Source organism: Furipterus horrens, unplaced genomic scaffold, assembly GCF_987537825.1.
Source record: "Furipterus horrens unplaced genomic scaffold, mFurHor1.1.pri manual_scaffold_3, whole genome shotgun sequence".
NCBI lineage: Eukaryota > Metazoa > Chordata > Mammalia > Chiroptera > Furipteridae > Furipterus > Furipterus horrens.
In genome coordinates, this window is record NW_028327173.1 from 193,627,318 (window position 1) to 193,644,602 (window position 17,285).

Genomic DNA, 17,285 nt, shown 5'->3' on the forward strand with positions numbered 1-17,285 from the left:
TTATACCTGATGATGTAGATGAGCAAGTGTCTGTGAGAGTCCATCCTTTTCTGTGGAAGCAGCGCTGGTGCCTTCAGGTCCTGTCTGACCTGGTGGCAGTTCCATATTGAGATCAAGGCCAGCGTCACCTGTAGATTCTTGAAGTAGCACATCCTCTTTGTTGGTGGCATCGTTAGGGTTGTAGTGCTATTCAGCATGTCTCCCATTTGTTGGGTTTGAACATCCAGCGTTTCAAGTTGGTGTTCAAATTTGTCCGTCAGGGCAGAAATCTCTTGGAGGCTCATACTCCCCAAAGTAGCATCCATAGACAACTACACCTGCCACGGACCCCGTTACCTTGTCCATTGTTACTGCTGCTTGTACTCTGGCTGCCACAGCATTCACCCTAGTGCTCACTCTCAAGAGATTAATTGCTTGTTTCTTCTGGCAAATTGGACTTCCAGCATGTGTTCTCGCAGCTTCTGTGTTGCCTTTCTAAATGGACTTTTTAATCTTGGCCTTTTCAGCCTTTTCTTCTTTATCACATTTCTTGGCATTCCTATTAAGCTCTTTTGCAGCAAACTTCAAGTTAAATAGGTGTTTCTCCACATTTGACATGGACTCGTGACTTTTTTTCAGGAGGCAGCAGCCTAGGGCAGCAGCATGGGTTTGATGTGAGGACACATCCTAGTCCTGACCTGTGGCTGGCTGGGTGTCTAGGCTTGGTTCACAATATTCTTTTTAAAACACAAGAGGAACATATCCTGTTCTCTGCTAAAAACCCTCCAGTGGCTTTCCATCTTGCTCAGAAGCAGAGCTCAAGATTTTTGGAGGCCTGTAAGACCTTGTAGGATCTGGCACCTGCCACCTCTCTGCCCTTATCTCCAGTATGCCCCTCCTCATTCCTCCAATCCAGTTATATCAGCCTCCTTGATGTTCTTTGACTATGTCATTTACTTGACTTCTCAGGACTTAGGTAATTGCTACCTGTCTTCCTGTAATTCTCTTTCCCCACATGTTTACATGGTTTGTTCCACAATGTTTTTAAGTTCCTGCAAAAATGTCACTGTATTCTACAGCCTTTCCCTGGCTATCCTGCATAAATAATAACAAGCTTCCCCCCTATCCTGCTCCCTTTTAGCTAGCTTTGGATAGTTCCTGGTGTTAGTATTACTCAATAAATGTTTGTTGAATGAATAATTTATTTTTCTTCTCTTACATGGCTTTCACATATATTGGCCTAATAAGCAGATAGATAAATGAATGATGAGTATATTCTTTGGCACCAGCAGAAGCCATTCTTCCCCAATGGACTATTTTTCTGGAATGACTTAACAGTTCTTTACTGGGACAAAAGACTTAATCAAAACTTGGCAAGAACTCTTGGGTTCTACCAAGAAAGCATCTCACTCACAAATGGAAATGGCTAATAATCATCTCCAGTAATGGAAAGCAGGGTTGGAGGTTGGGGAGAGGGTGTAAGAGAGGATTGGGCTGACTGAAAGAGCCTTCCCCGTGTTGAGAAAGCTGATTGATAATACCTGGTTAGCTTTTAGATTAAAAATATATGTATATATGCGTGTGTGTGTGCATGTGTGTATGTGCTTGTGCTTTTGTTTGTGTATATTGTATATATATGTACTTTTGTATATCTAAGTATAAATACATATCATGTAAAGAATCAAAATCAAAGAACCCCAAAGTCTAAAGAACACTCCAAAGGACTCTGAAGGCTCAGCAGAACCTGTTTGCCTGGAGAACTAGAAATGGGGAAGGCTTGCAGAATTTCTCTAGTTCTCTCCTAGCTCCCTGGACATTACTTTATGTCGAGGCTAAACATAGATCCGTGGACAACAACGAAAGTCCAGGCTTTCCTATAGCTTACCACCTGGTAGGTGAAAACAAAGAGAAAGTTAATACATCTCAACTATAGGTGGTGGTATAAACTCTGTGAGGAGAGGGAGCAAAACAAAGTGGGATGAAGGAGCAGAAGGTAATGGAGATCCATTGTAGAGTTGAGTTGGCAGGGAACAGAGACTTGCTTGACAAGAAGTTAAAGGACCAGCAGATGCAAAGACCCGAGGAGTTGGATTCAAAGGATATAAAAAGGAATGACTAAAGAGGGACCAAAGTTTTGTAGCGCCTTTAAGCCATATGGTTTGATATGGGCAGGAGATTTTTCTAAAGTGGATTGAGGAGAGAGTGATAAGTGGGAATTGATGAAGGGCAACTTTTGAAAGAGTTTTTCTATAATCAGAGCAGTTAAATGGGTTATTAATGAGGTGGGACATGGCATCAAGAAGATGGGAGGTTGGGGGGGTAAGATTGTGGGCAGGATGATGATTTTGTCTTTTGAGATAGTTTGAACTTAAGAGAAAGGCAGTAGAATGAAAACTGCTTAGCTATTGGTTATATATATGAGTCTGGGCATAGAGAAGAATTACAGCTGACTTAAGTATTTAGGAGCCCTCTGCAAAGAGAAAAAAAAGTTAGAGCTGGGAATGCGATGAGCTCTGATGGAAAAAATGCACAGCAGAAAGAGTGAAGAGGTCAAGGTTGAGCCTTAGGGAAAACACCCATTAATAAAATCAGGAAAAGAAAGAGTAGTTAGTTAAGACATAGGAGAAAATAGGTTGAATAGATTATATGTCATAGAAATCAAAGAAAGAGTTTCAAAATCTTTTCATGGGGTTTTTCTTCAAGTTCTGTGCTATCATAAATATTTAGTCCACTTTCTTTACTTTCAGGTCAAAGTAGACTTTATTACACTTGATTAAATATATAGCACAAGAATGGTAGAACACCTGGGATAATTTTTTTTTAATTTCCAATAAATGGGATTGATGCTCTTCTACTCTTTTTACCGCTGTTTCCTCTCTGTATTTTGAAAACTGTATAAAAATTATTAAAATGAGGATATTGTTAGTGCCCTACCCATCACTCTCTGTTTCTTCTCCTCTTTTATTATCATTATCATCACCACTGTCATCACCAAAATAATCATCACTACTGGACCCCATTTAATTAGTTATTTTTGGTAATTTAATAATTTGGTTAGAATTCCTGAAGGACATGTATATTAATACAGAAGGATATAGTGACAGCAGTTTTGGTTATATGTTGAGTACTTGTTGAGTGCTTAATTCAAAGATGGACATGATTCCTGCCTTGGATTTTTTAGTTTAATTTCTTAGGAAAAATAATAGAGAATCAGGAGGGAAAAAATGCTAAGAGGGAATACAAGAGATTAAGACTACAAGTATATGGTGTCACTAGAATAATTTGGCAAAAGCTTCTTCTCTATTCAGGTTAGTTAGCTGTAAAGAGCATATGTAGATGAATAGCCTTGGAATGTGGATGCAGGGCAAAGTGGTGGTTATATATATCTTAATACCAAATGGAATAAAAGTGGACTGTCTCCTTCTTTAAGCTGAGATTAATGTGGTCTTATGTCGCTTCTCTGGAGTATAATTTGGCTCATTTTCAGTTCTCGTGGTCCACTGGCTTTCTTGATCCATACCCCTCCTTCCCCTTCCTGGTTCCCTTTCTTTCTCCTGGTTCCTCCCTCCCTCCTTCCATCCTCTCCAACATTTATCACTTCTCCTACTGAATTCTTTTTATCACTGACTTGACATCTACTAGTAGCCTAAGATAGAGACCTGGAAGTCATTATTTCCCTCTTTTTCCTCAAGCATCCCTCTAAGGCTCATTTTGACCCTAAGTCATGTTGACTTGACTTTTGTCTGTCTTTCTTCTTACCAATGTCTTAGTTTAATTATTCATTCTTTTCTAGATTATGATCATGTTTTGAGTCACAGACCAAGAATAGGACAGCGGTGCGAAGAATAGATCAAATGAGGCAGACATTGGATTTGGAATTAAGACTAATTAGGAAGCTATATTTCATTCACCCATATGAAACTTAATCTAGATTTCATCTCTCCAGAGAAGAATTGGCCATTCTACTTTGAGAATGCACTATGTATTTATTATTCTTCTAACTTCACTGTACATATATATGCTTACACGTATAGCACTTCTGCTGAAAGGTAAGCTCCTTAAGGTAGGGATATAATGTCATTCATCATAGAGCCCAATACTTACGGTTGCTTATTGGATGATTAAATAAAATGGAAGCCTAAATAATACCAATGATAGCAGGAATGGAACAGAGAAAATGACTATAACTGATTTTTTGGATATATAATCAAATATACTTGGTAAGAAATTGATACTACAGGCAATGAGGAGAAAAGGATCAGATATATTTATAAAAATTTAAACTTGGGTGATCATTAACAGAAATAAGGAAGTCCAGAGGAGGAATCAATGAGTTTGCTTTTAGACAGGTTGATTCTAAGGGTCTTCGGAGAATTTTAATTTTAGATAGATGAATTGTTCCAGCAGACAATCCAGATTTGGGGCCTGGGGCTTTGGGGAGTGTTTAGGGTAGAGATAAAGATGTTCCAGTAGCTGCAATTAGCAGTTGAGACAGAGTAGTGACAAAGGGAAAGAGAGCCTTCGTCACATGCTTGGGAAAAGCCTATTTTTAAGAAATTTGGAAAAGATGTTGATGACAGAGGCTGAAAATGAGTCATCAAAGAATTACTTGGAAACTGTACAGTCAGGAAACCCCAGAAAAAAAGAATTTTGAGAAGGGAGTGATAGAGCAAAATGTCAGCTATTGCACAGATATTGAGTGTTCTGGGGATTGAGACCTATTTAAACTTAATAAGCTTTTAGTAATCTTATCTCATAATTATTTACTCATTAGTTACATATGTTTTATCTTGGGAGGCAACTAAGTTAAAATACAGTATTGTGAATGCTGCTGGTCCAGGTGGTATAATTCTCTACTCTTTCACCTGTGGTTAAATGAAGTTTCTTTTATTGGTCTTGGTGCCGTGTCCTCTAGACACACAGCCAAGTAGAATCCAGTGACAGAAGCCAAAGTGATAAAAGCTAAGTGTCTGGATTTATCCTGTTACCACTTTTGATATCCCCTGCCCATTATTAGGTCTTAAGCAATAGATTTAGGATTACTGATAGATTCAAGTTGATCCCTTGCCTTTTCTTTGCCCTGGATTAAGGACATTCTAGTGTCTCTTGATTTTCTGTTTTTTCTGTGCATTGATAGTTTGGATAAGAGTAAGAGAGCCCTGGGTGGATCCTAATAAGCTTTCAGCTGCTATGTAGGCCCTGGTGTTTGTATTTTGGTGGGGCTACAGCCCATACAAGGGCCAGAGAGGAGGCTACCTCTGTTCATGTCTCTCCTCAATTCTTGGACTCTGGTAAATACAGAAAACACTTGCAGGTCAAATTATGTCAGGCAGGAACACAGAGAGTGTTCTACTTCTGCGATGAAAGAAAACTTAGGCAAGGGCATAGCTAGTAAATGCCTCCTTAAGAGTCAATTAATGAATTATGTGGTAGTAGTTACTTCCATGCCAGTCCAAACAAACAAAAAGTGTACAAATTAAGGAGTGAGAAGTAAGAGTGGATTTTTCTCAAGTCTTAGCTTCTTCTTAGGACACTGCTAGACTTTTGGTGGTAGAACGGTCCCCCAACCACCATATATTCCCTAACCTCCTTGCATACTTTCTTGTCCCCCTGCTCACTCCAGTTTGGCCTGATTCATTGGTACCAAGCTTTCCACCTGCTGACTTGCATTCCAAGGGAAGTTGGCAAATGGAGTGACTACTGATTCAAATATGCCTTTTTCAGTTTCTGGTGGCTGCCAGCTTTCCTTGACTTGTGGCTTCATCTCTCCAATCTGTGCCTCTACCTTCACATTGCCCCCTTCTCTCTGTGTGTATAATCTTACTTAGCATCCTTCTTACTAGGATACAGGTGATTGCATTTAGGGCCCACCTGGATAATACAGGATACTCTCTCCTCAAGAGCCTTAACTTCATGACATTTGCAAAGACCCTTTTCAGTAAGGTAACATGTACAGTTTCCCGGTGTCTTTGGGGAACATTATTCAACTTACTATGGAGACCGATATGTTCCCACCCTTGCAGACTCAAAGTCTTTAGTCATCTAGGAACTTGGTTTTCTTACAGACATACCTCATGAATAAACAAACAGCTTCCAAATTGATGGCCCATTTGAAAGAAGCCAGGAGCTCCTGTAAGGAAGAGATAATTTAGGTCAGTCTCATGCCACTGGACAGGTGGTTATGGCCACATTCCCAGTTTTCAGTATGAAAATAAACAAGCTTATTTATTGAGAAGCCGATTAAGTGACTAGAAGAGCTGGTTGGAGTTCTGAGCAAGTCAGCAAGTCAGAACAACCAGTTCCTCTTAGGTGGCCCTGTTTTGTATGGATCTTTTCCCAGTTCTGGGGAGCACGTGTGCTCAGCTGGCCTGACACTCACTCTTCTGTGTCCAGCAGAAGCTTTGGCTGTCTGCTTCACCAGGAGGGTCACGGGGAGGGGAGTCAAGGTGGGATCCAGGGAGTGGAGGAGCTCTGGAGTGCAAGGTCAGAGCAGGGAATTCACCAGTTTCTGAATTAGGGAAGAACTTTAGTATTTGAGCTTGGGGTGCATACTCCCTGGCTCCTCTACATCTGTGATACCTTTCCCACATATAGTGTAAGGAGGGACATGGGCCCCAGGAGAGGCCTCCACAAGGCTCTCACGGGTGCTCTGAATGTGCTTTCTTCAGTGTACACACCTCATTGGAACCTAGTGTTTCCTTTATGATTCAGCTCGCTGGGGAAGCTGGAGTTAAGGGGGGATCTTAGGGAAATCCCATTTGTTTTTCTCTGCTACATAAAGGAAGGATAATAATAGTTATTGAGCACACAAGCACTCAAGCCAGACTTACCTGCATTTCATTCTAACTCCACTACATAGTAGCTGTGTGACTTCATGCAGATTTTAAAATCTCTGATTCTCAGCTTCCTCTTCTGTGAAATGAGCATAATAGTTACCAACACACACCATGCGGCAGGAGCTCTTCTAAGCACTTTGCATATACTTAATCTTCTCATCTCCACAACAGCCCTGGGAGGTAAGTGCTGTTATTACTGCACTTCAAAAATAAGGAAACTGAGATACAGAGAAGTTAAGTCACAAGTAGCAAAGCAAGGATTTGAACCCAGATAGTTTTACTTCAGCAAATGGACCCACCCTGCTTTATGCTGCCTCTCATGTGTCAGGCTTTTGTAAGTATAAAATAGGATGGCCATCTGCCCTAGGTGACCTTGGAAAGTCCTGGGATATATCTGTTGTCCAGGTGAATTAGTAATAGTGCCCTCTGCTACTCTCAGAAGTATCATAGTGTCACGCCTGTTTGGATATGTGTCACATGCGGGTCAAAAAATTATCTGTTAAATACTGAAAACAATGCCTGGCCCAAGAAAACCCTCCATTACAGGTAGCTGTTGCTACTTCTGCTTCTACAGTCTCCACCACCACCACCCATGGGCATCCCAAGTCTGGGAGGCTTAGAACTGAGGGTTCACTCTGGTTCTGGCAGTGCATATCAGGGGAGCCACTGTTCTCTATTCTCACACCCACGGGTCACAACACAATATTTCTTCAGTGTACACACCTGATGTGGCAGCCACTCTTCATTGATCAAACTTAGCGGGTGAAATGAAGATTATTTGCCATACCTCATTGTATTAAATGGAAGAATCCAAAATTCCAGTGTACGGAGAATCTGAATTTAAGCTGAGCTTGTGGGTTTCTCCATTTATATTGAAACTTATTTGCTTCCTAAAGGTGATAATGAATTTTGGGCCTCTTAAGCTCCACTATCTTCCTTTTCTACAGTTTTTCTCTCTGCCTATTTATCATTTGTACCTCTATGAAAATTTTAATTCATAATACTTTTCTATTCCCTGCCTATAATTTGATAAAAGGTCATCAAAATACTATAGAAATGGGCATGATATAAATAAGGAGAAGTGAGTCATAACAGAGATTATAGTTGACCCCCTAAGATCCATGACTTAGAAAAGCTATCTTTAAATGTGATTTGTGTAACTGGTAGTGAAATTCATTTCAGGTTGGTTTTGCATGGCATAAGAGACATCTAGTGGTTATCAAGGTCTCTGCAGATTTACTAAAGGTAATGTAAAGTCATAGGTGTGCTTGTTGGGACTAAGTCCCATCACCTTGCAAGGGAGTCTCGTTGGTTGCATGACTCTTTATTTTGAAGTTAGAAAAAGGTACAGAAACCCATTCATAAAAACATCAATTTGAGTCCCAGCATTTCCGTCTATATTATTTTCTGTTTGAAACAACTCTTATTTGCACCAGACTGGAAATGACTCTGTTATCAGGTACCTGCCAGCTTGGCATATTCTTCTCCCTTTCCCCACCTCTTCTGCTGAGTGCAGAGGGGCTCTTTGGACCACATTGAAAAGCCATCCATCTGATTAGGAACTTTATTAGGCTAAGAGGCAGCACTACTTAGCAGGCTAGGCAAGAAATAGTTTGTAATTGCTTCTGAGGCAGAGGTCCTTCTTTGCAAGTTGCTTGGCCACCGGGAAACCATACACCTCTGGTCCACGTGTACTTTGTATAAATGAATGGGCTTCCTATAAGAGGATGGACTGCAAAGCCTCTGTGTGACCTTGCCTCCTTAGCCCCAGAGAGTCCTCCAGGAATTTGCCCATTGTTCAGCACCTCTTGGAATTTACGTCATCTGTCACTATCCATGGTTCCGAACTCATTGCTCTGTCTTCCGGGCTGCGTAGAACACTTTCTTTCTTTCCTCATACGCTACTATTGTTTTCAACCATGTTAGACTTCTTGAAGATCCTGTTTCATTGAATCTTTTTATAGTATTTCCCCCTGTCCTTCTACCTTTGGGACTTTCATAGGATCTCTTTCTCCAAAACCTATTTGGCATTCCTGTTGCAATCTATCTTCTTTTCGTGTAGTTGGTAGCAGTCAGAAGTTGCTAGCTGTGACCAGAGCTTCATTGCTGGGGACTCATTCTTGTTTTTCAACTCTGTGTACAGGTGATAAAGGCTCTGAGGTACTGTTTTAAAATCTCCATGTGTTTGCTGTGGTGGTCCAAGCTACATTGTCACAGAGGCCTGGAGAATAGTTCCTTCGCGTACTCCAGAGTTGGAGGTGCTGTTGGTGCTTAGTTTTGTCAGCCAATCTCTTAGAAAATCTTGCTGTAATTTTTGCTTTTTTCCCCCCTCTAGTTAAGTGTTTTTCCAGGACACATAAACTAATAACAGCTGCCACTGTGGTCTGCAGAACTTCCCATATTGATAGCCTTAAAATACAAACATATTTCTTAAGCATGCATACTAAGGAAAGCTCAACTAAATATTCAATGATTTCATCCAGTTCTTTTTAACTGTCTGTGGTACTTTAGCTTCCTAGTTTCTCATCTGGTCACTTATTGTCAAGCAGAATGAATATAGAGGCTTCTTTCTGTATTATAGTCCTCATTGACTTAGAAGCATCAGAAAGTAGCTCTTGTGAGCTTCCTTGCTCTTCTTCCTCTTACAGACATGTACTGACTTTGTGTCATGCACTGGGATGGGCACTTAGAGACACAAAGAAGAAAGATACTCTTTCCTTCACTTGAGAAGCTCCCAGTCTACTGGGAGAGACAGACAATTATAGCACAACATGATCGTTTCTGTGACAGCAGTTAGAACATGGAGCCATGGGAGCAGAGAGGAAGAAATCAGCTGTGGGTGGGAGTGGAATGAGCAAGTATTTTTATGAAGGCTTCTCAAAGGAGGTGACATGTGAATTATTCCTCCAAAGATGAGCAATAGTCATTCAGATAGATAACTCAGGTAAGGCTTATCCTGGGGATGGTGTATTGGAAGAATGCAGAACTTTGGCAAGGCTGGCAATGATGAGATGGAGACTAGATCAGGAAGAGTTTGCATTTGATTCTGAAGTTGATTGATAGAGAATCATTGAAGGCTGATAAGCAAGAAATGACATGATAACCCCCGTGAAAACAGTGAGGCAATTAGAGTCAGTTCTAGTCCTTGGAATAAAAATAGCAGTAGAAGAGTCCTAGCAATTCAGGAAGGCACCTTTTAAATTTTGTCACCTTTCTAATCAAACTGCTAAACGTTTGCTTTCTACTCTAATGGTTTCTTCTTTCCCAAATTGTATAATGGCTGTATTTTTAGAGCTTTTCATCATCAGGTACCACCTACTCATCTGATCTTAGTCCCTCTGCTTTGTGACATGTAATTTTCACACTAGGCAGGGGGGTGCCCTCACCAGATTATTAAGACAGAAGGAAATGTAGGTGTTCACCGGGTAGGTCTGTTTCATACATAAGCAAATGTAAGAAGAGTGTGTATTTATTGAGCTTCTGCTATGTAGCTGGCTCTTCAATATACATTGAGAATACATTGGTTTCTATGTCAGAAACTCACAGCCTCAGTGTTTATGAAACTTACAGCCTAGAGGACAGTAGTAGTGCCATTCCCAGACAGCAGAGGGGAGAGAAATGCAATCTGAGTAAAGTTCATGATCACAGACCCTTGCATCGAACATTTTCTAAGCATGTTGGTAGCAGAGGTTATACCTCATGTTCCTTTGTATTTTCTGTGATCTAGAGCTAAAGGGTATTTAACATATTTACATGGATTTTTGCTTCCAATAATCTAAGATAGCAAGTCAGTTTACATTAAATTGGCTTTTGTGGTAGAGGATAACAAGGGTGGAGAATAGGTCCACCTCTAGTTCCATCTCTCAGTGACTGGTGACAACTTCTTAGAGCATTGCCTTGAGAACAATTCAGAGGCTTCATCTGGGTTTAATGGGAAAGAGAGTGGAATAGAATGACATCACTTAACAATAAATGCCATCTTCTAGGAAGGAAGAGTGGAGACCCATTGCCAGCCTAGCTCTAAGAGATGGGAGAGTTTTCTATCCAGGCATGGCTGGAGGATCATCTGGCAAACTTCTAGATCATCTAGAAAGATTTTTCATGATCCATTGACAAGGCCTGTCTTGGAGGACGGTGGCCCGTACATGCCAGTTCATGTCTTATTTATGTCCCTGGGTCTGTCTAGGCCAAGTCCGATTTGTCTACGCTAAGGTCTGGACTAGGAGAATCCCAGTCGCCTCTGTGAGGATGAGAAGTCTTGCACACTCAGACATGCCTCGTGCTAGACCGAGCCTCTCCAGTACCCCAGCTGCCTCACAAACTTGACTGGCTGGACAGTTTTTTCTGTGCAGCGCACGAACATATGGCAGCCTGTTTCTGATCTGCCTTTTTAACTGAATAAAAATTCGAAGACCTTTCTTCTTGAGAATAAAAATGAAACCTTCACTATGATTGTGCCAAGGGTTGGGAATCTTTCTCAGCTTCTTACCATCTGTAACTGAGCATAGACCTATCTGATCATTTCCCCTTCATGACAAATCCATCAGGCAAACAAATGTTTGTCTAAGTCTTGAGTACAAGTAGTAATGACCTGTGATATTAGCAAGGCTGTTGGGCTGGCAAGAATGGCCCTTGGACTCATGGGGGCAGAGTAGCTGACTGGTGCACAGCCCTCCCCTGACTCCCTCCCTTCCTCTCCTCCTCTGGAATTCCTGCATGCCCGGATGACTGGATGCAGTCTTCAAAATGAGGAAGAGACTCAGGACTTCCCTGGTTCAATATGTTTGCCTGGATTTTTTCTGTTACCCCAGGTTGCCTCATGTCCTTTTTATTTTATTTTTTTTGGGGGGGGCACTCTTTTACAAATTGGACCATAGATAAGAGATTATAAGCTGGTAGTTCCTAGTGAAACGAAGCGAGCAAATATATTATGTTTGGCTCAGGGAGTGTTGGATCACACACATCTTAAAATTTTAACTGCCAATGTTGTACTCAACTTTATTGAGTCTTTTTCACATTTATTTGGAGCCCTGGAACTTGGACATTTTTTGCATGGGTGGGGGTGGGCTCCTGCATTGCAAGTCTGAAACTCAGTTCCCATTTTCTATGTCTGGTACTTGGTTTTTATTTTTGGCACATCCTGACTACTGTTAACAGAATATAAACATGGAAATGGTGGTACTCATGGTATGTAGCAGTTGGGACTTCAGGCCCCAGGTTGGATGTCAGCTGCAGCTCAGCAGGCAGCGAGTTTACTGACCCATGTTAGCAAGACCACAGATGCAGATGTGGTCCTGGCCATGCCAAAGATTCGGTTCTTCTGACTTTGGAAACTACAAGGACCATCTGTTGCCACATTTGTGCTTGGACTTCACTGCTGGAGTTTATTCAGTAGTACACTGTTACAGAAAATGATGTTAATGGTAATGAACCCTCAATCTGTGCAGATGTATGGGGGGAGGGGAAGGCGGGAGGAGAGAAAAAGAGGAACATGGAACAAGGAATGGTGACTATTAGGCATTTATGTATATTATAAAGGCCACTGTCGCTTGAGCTGACAGTTGGCTTAGAACTTATCCTCAGAGAGAATCTTTTCTTCCTAATGACTCCATGCCACACTAACCTCTCTGTTGATTTAGTTCTGGCTCTTCACAGAAAATAACAAAATTAATAGTGATAACTACCATTTATTGAGTGCTTATGAAGGCCCAGAAACAGCGTAAAGTACTTCTGTTTGTGATATACTATTATCTCATTTATTCCATAGAACCCTGTGAAGTGAGACTTGTTATCTGCATTCTGCAGCTGAAGAACCTGAGGCTGAGGCCAGTTAACTATGTTATCCCAGGTCACAAGGATAAAGTAGGATTCAAACCCTGGTTAATGAGACTGCAAAGACCATGATCTTAACCATTGCCCCATGATGCCACTTGAGTCCAACATCTAATTTAATGAAGATATAACTATTTACTAAGGACTGGCACAGCTAGGCGTTATTTCAGATTTTAAAAAGTGTAATGCATAGTTTCTGCTGATACGATGTTTAAGCTATTTTGAAAATACAAGACTTGTGCTTATTCAGAGATAACAAAGTAGAGTGTTTGACAAATGAGTGAAGCAGATAGTTCATAAGAGGGGAAATCATACCTGTCCAGAGTCATCAGTTGCTGGAGGGAGACAGGGGAAGTGGGGTAGGATGTGTGATTTTGTGGCCACCCTAGAAGCAAGGTTTCTTTCACAGTGACTTTTACTTATTTACCCTGAGTAGGAGTGTTACACAATAATAAGATTAGCACAGAAGTTTATCTAGAAGCTGCACCATCCTGGAAGCTGAAGAGAAAAAGCTCACTTCATTATTATCTATTGTCAATAAGATTAAGTTTGGAAGCCCTGGCTGCTATGACTCAGTGGATTGAGCATCGGCCTGTGAGCCAAGTGTCGCTGGTTCGATTCCCAGTCAGGGCACATTACTAGGTTGCACGTCAGGTCCCCAGTTGGGGGTGTGAGTGAGAGGCAACCACACAATGATGTTTCTCTCCCTCTCTCCCTCTTTCTCCTTTCCCCTTTCTCTAAAAATAAAATAAATAAACAAACAAACAAGTAAATAAATTATTTTTTTTAAAAGATTAAATTTCGGTGAAAAATAAATACATCTTTGTTTTCTGCTTGTTATATGTAAACTGCTCCACACATAGGTATAAATTTGAAAGGCTTTATTGGGATTTGTAGTTGACATTGTTCCACTTCAAGGCGCCCTGACATTGGCTTCACATGTGTTGTCTAGCCTAGTCACTCGAGACAATATTGCCCAATGTCCTGACCTTCAAACATCCTTCACTGCCCTGGATTAGGGCAATGGTGCTCAGTCATGAAGTTGTGGACCTATAAATGATGGTCATATAAGCTGATATAGTGGTTTTTATTGAAATTGTCCTTTATATATAGAGACCCAAAGAGAATTAAATAGGCTTTAAAAACAAGAGAACAGAAAGGCCAGCTGGTAAACCTCCTATTCCTCGACAGGAGAAATAGCACCACGAAGCCGTCTGGGCACTGCCAGGCACAGGCCCACATTCCCCCCTCCCCCCATTTCTTCTAGTTCCCTTATTGACGTGCATAGGGATGTGGCATTTACAACTGAATACATGGAAACATGTTCTCAGGAAGCTGAGAACAGAGTGGCCTGGGATAAGATGGAAGAGGGAGAAAAGAAATACTTCTGTGAGCTGAGATTAATTCTCGTGGATCTGCTATATACCTCAGGCATCATGGAAGAGTTTAATGTAAAGAACACAGTATGTAAATTAGAAGAGTCTTCTAATCAGAGCAAATGATTTAGACAACAGGGTAGACAGCTTTGTCATTGGATGGAGCTTCATGTGGTTTTTGTGTTTGACAAAGGGGTGGCTGTTCTCTGGGTAGGTAAGGGCTACAGCGGAGTCTATAAGCTGCCACCCCTGGAGCACAGCCTTGTCCCAGTGTAGTCAGAAAGATCCAGGTTCAAGTCCTGGTTACACCCTTAATGGCCTATGTCCTGGGCAGACTCATCACCTCTGAGCCTCATTTTTGTAAAATAGGGCTAATGCCAGCTTCTTCACTTGCTTCTTGTGGATGATATACAACAGTGTTTTTAAAGTGTCTGACACATAATAAGCACTCAGTAGATGGCAACAATTTTTATTATAGCATTCTTGCTACAATAGCTTGCCTTACTCCTGGAGTTGTTCTGTCTGTCTCTCTATCGCGGATTATGGAAGCATGTAAGTACAGTTGTTCTGAGAGCCTGTCTTAACTCTGACACTCTGGCCTTGGCTATTTTGTAGTCTGCCCTCCTAAGCATGAGATGTGAGCCCAAACAGTAGTCTTTACAAGCCCATGGGCATAGTAGTAAGGCCAGCTTGTCACTCTTTGTGACATTGCCTCTGTCTCTTAGGCTGTGTGACACCTTTCCCCATTGGGAGCCATTTTCACTTTGTCTTTAATTGCTTCTTGTTGGGGTAACTTGGCAGCCAAGGCTACTTTCTGTCACTTGATGCCACATCTCTTTTGAGTTCAGTCATCAGCTGGGGACTTATCTAATTGAAAGTCTGATTTTCCTGAGAATACTGTACCAGATGATAATTTGCCTTGTTAAGAGGGTCCAGCAAGGTTTCGTGCCTTCATGTCTTACCCAAGGTACTGGCACATTTCTGCATTGCCATGACCATGGTCCTCCGCTGGGCAGGGCAGAAAGATGAAGAAATGAATAAAATAGGACTCAGAGGTTACCCAACTGTCAGTAAGAAAGATGTGAAAACTGCACACACACACACACACACACACACGTAATGTCATGGCCAACGAGGAGATAAAGGGCTCATCTTCCAAGAGCTTTTGAGAGAAGTCTGGTTACCTTTGTCTGGCTAGTTTCTGGCCCTGGGTCTCCTGTGTGTCTCTCCAGAAATCAGCATTCTAGTTACCTTCTAGTCCCATCTCCGCTGTGTATCCTTCCTACTGGAGAGTTCCTCTTCATAGGGCTCTGAATTCTTTTCCTTTAAAAGGCCTTTTTCTGTTTTATTCCTTTCTTGTAGAGTTAGCTCAGCTCTCCTGCCATTTATCATTCAATGGAGCCAAGCCTCAGTCTGTACCACTGGGATGAGCTATTGTTAAGCATTAGTAATTAACCTTTACAAGGAGCTCTTGTCATAGGCTTTAACCCAATGCAGAGATAGCCAAAGTTTGGTTATGACAGAGAGATCTCTCTTGCTGGAGCTTAATACTGGTGGTTAGAGAGGAGAAGCTGCCAATTATTAAACTTTTACTTTCTCTTCTGGTTCACTCAAGAGACTTCTAAAGATCCCACAGTGTTTCCCCTTTGCACATGGTCAGCCCAGTAGAGCAAAATGGGAAATTCAGCTTTTGAATTGGGGAGCTGAACATGGATGACTTTCTGCATAAGGTTAAAGATGAGCTTTCTGAGAGCTGCTAGTGGGACCTTGTTTCTAGTGTTCACAATGGTAAAGCACGTGGACTTTGGAGCCCAACTCCCTGAGTTCAAGTCCTACTGTGCCACTCACCAGCTATGTGATAGTGGACTGTTTCCTTAACTATTCTCCATGTCTGCTTCTGCATCAGTAAAATGGGGGAATGATGAGGAGATCTCAAATGGGTGTTTTCAGGATCTAATAGGATAGTAGGCTTCAGATCCTTAGCGTGGTAGTAGGTACTCAGTAAATATTCATATAATTATTTTCAGTGTTATTGACCATGGTTAGGCCCATGGTCAAGGTCATATGGTAGGTAAGACATATTTAATTCTTCATCATTAGTTATATATTAAAAAGCTAATAACTCTGCTTGGACATCTCCTGATGATAGGGGAGAGCGGGGAAGCAGTTCCGTAGCTGGATGTTAGGTATAAAATGATAAGCACTGGAATGACTCATTCAGTTAGCTTTTTATCACTGAGTTGGTTTGTAAGACTTATTTTAAGACTTAAGTCTTGTTATTTTTCTGAAAATAGAGATAATAGTACAACCTTCTCTGATCTTTGGAAAGGATTAAATCAGGTTAATAACAAATACAACCACTATGCCCAAAATAGCTGAGATTTTTATGACTTTACCATGTGCCATTTCTAAGGGCCTTCCTTATATGTATTAACTTATTTCATCATTATAAAATTATTTACTCCTATGTTCCCACTTTTAAAGGAGAAAACAGACTCAGGTAAATTAAATAACTCTGCCAAGATCACATAGCTTGTAAGTAGTGGATGTGGGATTTGAACCTAAATCTGGATCCTGGCTTAGAATTTGAATGAGATAGTATACAAGACATAGCAGAGTGGCTGGCATAATCAGTGCTTTAATGTTGACCCCATTCCTTTCCAATTTTATTTTCTGTTTATAGTATGCATATGACATTGCTTAGTGGTTAGAAGTCCAGGACCTATCCCAGGGCGCTGCATCAAAATTCAGTCCTAGTAATGGCAAAACGTTTTTGAAATTCTAATTTTGGGGAATAAGATTCATCCCTGCTTTTATGTGGATGATACCAAGTTTAGAAAGTCATAATATATTTGTATATAAGGTATTTCATTCTCTATGATATGTATATAGAGAGCACACACAATATGCAAAAGAAGCACTGATCTTGTTCCCTACCAACTCTTAACAATCATTTTCTTTAAGCTATACATCCACATGGTTTAAAAAAAAATCAAATACAATAGGATATTGTGAAAAGTAAGTCTTCTTTTCCCATGTGAATATTAATCTGCCAAATCCACTCCCCAGTCACAATTTTATAGTTTCTTGTGTTTTCTTCCAAAAGTGTTATATGCATTATGAGCATATATACCTATAATACCCACTCAGCATGCACACTTTGTGCAATAGCATAATGCATGGTCTGATCTGTTCCTTGCCAATTTCACTTAAAAATATTACTTGAAGAGCATCCACATCAAAATTGGAAACATTGCCTTGT

General features: G+C 40.9%; 1 protein-coding gene and 1 pseudogene across 4 annotated transcripts in view; one reads left to right on the forward strand and one right to left on the reverse strand.

Moving 5' to 3' along the window:
* Positions 1–597, reverse strand: LOC150017118 (charged multivesicular body protein 1B2-like; annotated as a pseudogene).
* Positions 1–17,285, forward strand: part of NRXN3 (neurexin 3) — a 1,415,138-nt gene that overhangs the window by 397,982 nt on the left and 999,871 nt on the right. The gene's annotated exons all lie outside the window — the stretch shown is intronic.